Genomic DNA, 4,570 nt, shown 5'->3' with positions numbered 1-4,570 from the left:
ATACAGAAGAAGTAATACAATTTATATCTTGTCCTTAGTCAGCTTGCATTGAAACTTGAAGAATTCTATTGAAAATATAGAAAACAATACCGCAACAACCTGTGTCCTAGAACTGTAATTGAGACGTACTAGATGCCAAGGACTCAATATTTGTCTAGTCAGCGTTATTTATCTTTTAGAGAAGTTAAACCTACTGTGTTCTAGGTTGATCTGAGGAATCATGGAAAAGCTAAGATGAGTTAAACTTTGAAGTATGGGGAGAGAGTGAGGGAAGATATGAGCAAAATTATGGCAGAGGCGGAGCAAAGGCAAGGCTTGGTTTATGTAAAGTGTAGACTCACTGGAGCATTGAGAATCTAAAGTGTCTATCACTGATAGTTTTGTGTGTAGGTGGCTGAAGAAAGGATGCATTTTTTAAATAAAGTAGAATAACCATTGAAAGGTTTGGTTAATATATACTTACATAGAAATTTCAACATTAGAGAAACTATTTTTTGATACCACTATTTCCGACCAGCAAAGGGTAAAATGCACATGTTAACATACTTATTAGCATCATTATCACACTGGATTAATTTGTTTGAATTAAGCAGAAGTCACGGGACTCATGGTGCTGGGTGGGGACATGCTCAATAACACAGGGTGCTCAAAGGGGGACACATGTTCAGAAGTGAGACTCCATGAGAGCTCTGAGCAGGGAGGGAGAAAAATAAAGATACTTAGCAACTAGAGGAGGAAAAAGTGCTGGTACTGAAGAGGGTATAAAGCCAAATATACACTTGCCAACAACATTTTCAGAACAATGTGTTTTTAGTTTGTAGATCTTTGAGATGGATAAAATATTTCTGTAATTAATGCTATTACAGGAATGAAAGCAGAATAATGAATTCATAGCATAAACTCTCTTAGTTTAAATGTGGAATTTACTTCCTGAGGTACTGAGAAATGAGAAATAATGTCAAGAGCTGAGGTGAAAAAGCAGCCTGCTTAATAAGTCTTATTTAAATTAATCTTATAATTTATTCATAAAAATGCTTAAACTTATTAAATTGCCTTTAACTCTTTTAAAACTTTTTAGTTTTTATGAAGATAAATTTGATGACTTAGTACTAACATCAAAAATTTAAAAATTTGGGGCCAAAGTTTTGATTGTCATTTCTAATTTTAACTTTGATTCATTTTAAACCAGTTCATCAAATACTTATATATTGTTCATCAACCCTATGAATCTTCAAATTATAGTAATTTTTCATTGCTTTAATTTTTTTAAATTAAGAAAAATAAAATGTTATTTTAATGAAATTTTAGTATTATATTTCAGTTACAAAATTTAAACACTAAATTTTATTAGCTGGGTAGAGATCTTCATTTTAAAGAAAGCAATTCACATAAATGTGGTCCAGCAGGGTACATTCATGTAATCAAATTATCTTAAGTAAGAGCTAAATCTAAGATGGATCAAGAATGGCAATGATGTATACCATTTGCTTGCAATAGTTTGTGTTTACAACTAATTTCACTAATTTGTTTATTAATTTTTAGTAGGATTGACTTTCAACAAAAAATTGTCCTGAGTGAATTTAATGTAAATGAAGTCTGTCAGCCTTATTTAAGGTAAATTATTCTAATATAAATGTGAAAGAAATCTGTTTAATTAAGCCTTTTCTAATTGATGAGTTAATTGGCGGCAAAATATACTGTGTATCGAATGTAATTTCTCAATGGCTAATGGGGAACACAGAAATGTTCTCTCATTTTATATTTAAATATGAAGTTACTACTATGAATAAGTCATATTAAATATCAAACTACTCAAGCCACTTGCACTGTTTTAGATCTAACAAAGGATGGAAGATGGGCATATATCATTCTTTACAGAGCAATACTAATAAAAGGCACTGTTATTAATCCATTCCACTTTCCATAGCATTAAGGTATTTTATTTAACTCTTCTTTTTCTATTTGATATTTTCATTGACTAGCTAAATTTATAAAGCATCAACTTTATTATTTTTCAGCTTTTAACTAAAACCCAGAGGACCATAGCTAGAATTTGACAAAGTAGGTCTCTGGCTAAGTACGATGATTGAAGTGACAATATTTGGTTTCCCTCCCCTCTTGCATCCCATTCTCAAACAAATAAAGCGACCTGAACTCTCAACATGTTCATCTTCAGAGTTCTTTGAGAACACAAATCCACCCAACAAGGGGAAAGGTGGTTTTTTGGTAGCTATAGAAACCTAAGCATGTATTAGTTTGTCACTATTGAATATAGAGACCAAATAAACAAGGAGTGGAACACAAAACTGGGACGTTTTATGGTAGAATGAATAAAGGTAAGCTTTCAAGCTTACAATCAGAATATTTGTCAGCCAAGGGGCAGCATGAAGGTCTCAAAGCGGAGAAAGACCCACAAGGACAAATTTCATTTGTTTCCCACTTTGTTTGAGGTCTGCCTGAACTACTAGGGTTGGAGAGATTCTGGAAGATACTTGTATCAATTCGTGATTAATTTCTTTCTTCTAAGAACTAAGTATTGCAAGAACACTACTCTAAGATTCTGGTCACTTAACTGCTGGTTAATTGAACTTTATGGTTTTTTCCTTGTCTGGATATTTGGTAAAAGTGACTTTTTCTGTGAAGATCCTTGGTGACTATTCAATTCCCTGTTTCAATTTATTAATAAAGATCTTATTTACATAGCACTCTTGTTTGTTAATTGTAATTTTTTTCTGCCATGTTTTTAGTTCTAAATATGGTTATGATCAGATATTTTTTCAACTGAAAATTTATACTTTTTGTAATGGATTAATATCACATCGTAAGAGACAGAGCTTCAAGTGCTTCAGGATAAATAATAACCTTCCTCTTTACCTTCTGTTATTTTAATGTATGAATACAATTCAATAAGATGCTGTTTTTTTCAGTGTATCAACAAAGAATAACCAAATAGCCTATAAGTAGTAATTTTCTAAATATACTTTTTAGAAGTATGACATCTGGTTAGCTGCTACTTCATTAAAAAAAAAAAAAGATATAAATGTATTAGTAAAAGCTCCTAAAGAATAAGACCAAAAACAATCTTAGAATATTCTAGTTTGGGCACATATCTTAGGAATAGTGGTTTTCTAATTTGGCAACATATTAGAAAAAAAATAGATACTTTATAAAAAGAGTGGCCTGGGTATCCCCCCACATGAATCAAATAAGATTCTACAGAGATGGAAGCTGGTCATCTCTGTTTTTAAAAAGCTCCCAGGAGCTTGTTCTGAGAAACATTGCAACAAAGTGAGAAGAAAGGGGTGTGTTATGAATCCTTTCAAACTGTCTGTTATTTATAACTTGCTGACTTCAAACTCCCCAAAGTACATCAGGTTAGTAGAATGGCAATTTGGCATCAAATCTGCAGGGACACCTATCAATTTTCCTTTGGGGTAAGGTATATTTTTGGTTCATCTGAAATCCAGAGAGTCATAATGGTATTCTGTGAATAAGAGTTAGAAAATGTTAAGCTGATTCTAAAACAAGACCTTGACCCTGTTAAATGTTCTATCAAATATAAGATTTTTAAAAAAATTCTTCACAGTTGTTGCCAACTACCAGGAACTCTAAGTATAAAATTTTTCTAAAATCCACAAAGGCCGGAACCTTGAACTTGAAAATAACTAAATGATTAAAATATCTAAGATTTAAGGTTAGGAAAGAATACTTTAGTGCAAACTATGAATTGAATTATTATATTTAAATTTTAAAAGTTGGAAAATGTTCCAAGAAATTCATTTTCCACTTAATAAAATAGATATTTTGGAGAAGATTTTTTCAACTTGGATTTTAAAAGGCAATTTGTTCTTGTTAATCGACATTTTAAATTGTTGGCTTTTTTTTCTCTTATTACTGTGAAAAGCTATTCAGACTCTCTGCTGTGTCTATTTTGATCATAATTTTTCTTTTTACTCACCTGCCATTTCCTTCTTATCAATAGTTAATTTCATATTTAAATGGAAAGAAACACTTTAAATTGACATTGTAGATCCTAGTATAGAATATATTTTAAATGCAAAATGCAATCGAATTAAACATTTACTAAAAAAAATTACATTATAGGCCCTTTACTAGAGTCTAGGGATTCTAAAAAACTAAGGGAGTATCTACGACCATGCCACCCTGAAAGTGCCTGATCCCGTCTGATCTTGGAAGCTAAGCAGGGTTGGGCCTGGTTAGTACTTGGATGGAAGACTGCCTGGGAATACCAGGTGCTATAGGCTTTAAAAACAAACAAACAAACAAACAATCAAACAAACTAAGGGGCTCAGAATATACCAAAGAACATAGACATTGTTCTACCTAATCAAACACTCACATGTCCATACATACATACATACTCACACGTATACACACACATTTCTGAGAAATGGATAAGCAAAGATTTTGGGGGAGCGGGAAAGAAACAAAGGAAGTAATTGATTTTATCTGAAATTTCAAGCACCTGACTTTTTATGTGAAAGTCAATGAAAATTTTTACCGAGTGGGTAAATTAGGATATTATTTTGGAGAGTGGATGGTAACAGAA

The 4,570-nt window shown here is 31.9% G+C and overlaps 1 pseudogene; it reads left to right on the top strand.

Moving 5' to 3' along the window:
- The first annotated feature begins 4,146 nt into the window (after positions 1-4,146).
- LOC118607098 lies at positions 4,147-4,265 on the top strand (annotated as a pseudogene).
- Positions 4,266-4,570: the final 305 nt, after the last annotated feature.

The sequence above is a fragment of the Rousettus aegyptiacus genome, unplaced genomic scaffold, assembly GCF_014176215.1.
Source record: "Rousettus aegyptiacus isolate mRouAeg1 unplaced genomic scaffold, mRouAeg1.p scaffold_m13_p_8, whole genome shotgun sequence".
Classification (NCBI taxonomy): Eukaryota; Metazoa; Chordata; class Mammalia; order Chiroptera; family Pteropodidae; genus Rousettus; species Rousettus aegyptiacus.
This window is presented reverse-complemented; position numbering and strand designations above follow the sequence as displayed.